Genomic DNA, 853 nt, shown 5'->3' on the forward strand with positions numbered 1-853 from the left:
GTGGAAATCCAGCACCCTTAACTACAACACCACCTACCAGTCCCCCATATATCTATTTTTGCCATGCTTCCATTTCTTCCATACAGCAGCCAGAGTGGTCTTGCTACTGGTCAATGTACATGATCCTGCCACCCTTAGTTAAAGCCTTACAAAACTCACAACACCCAGCATGGTCTACTTGCCACCACTTCAGCTACACAGGGCTCCATGCTCCTCACCACTGCTCAGTTCCTTCCTTCCACAGGGCCTTTGTACTTTTCTTCACCATGCCTGTAGCATTACACTGCATGCTTCTCTCCATCCTTCAGAACTCACTCAGTTCTGCAGTCCCTAACTAAGTCTCATCCCTGTATGAATTTTCATTGTACCTTTGTAACACTAACTGCAACCCACATTTTTAAATTTCTTTTATAGTTAATCCTCATCCCTTATCTCTTACCAAATTATAGGCCCTTTGAAGGCCAGGCCCACATCAGACCTGGGTCAATCTGCTTCCCAACACTAGCGCATTGTTTTGTACATCCTAGTATTGGGGAATGAAAGAGTGGCTAGTTGCCTTTCTTCACCTAGATGCGTATTAACTAATTGCACCTACGGCCCTCTTGCTGCCTCTGCCTTCATCCTTTGTTCATGCCCAGGCCATAATCTGCCCACCATCCCTCAACCCTTTACACACAAATTCAAAATTCAAGTCCAAATCATTATCCAGTTATGTAAATTTTTTACCAAAGAATCTGGATAAAGAGGCAGTGGCATATCACAAAGGAAAATGCCCTAACAATGCCTTTTTAATAGCTCTCCAGTTGCCTACCAGTTGTCCCTATAACTAGAGGAGCTGTCTTATCCCTCCTCT

This window comes from Tupaia chinensis, unplaced genomic scaffold (assembly GCF_000334495.1).
Source record: "Tupaia chinensis unplaced genomic scaffold, TupChi_1.0 Scaffold000185_1, whole genome shotgun sequence".
NCBI lineage: Eukaryota > Metazoa > Chordata > Mammalia > Scandentia > Tupaiidae > Tupaia > Tupaia belangeri.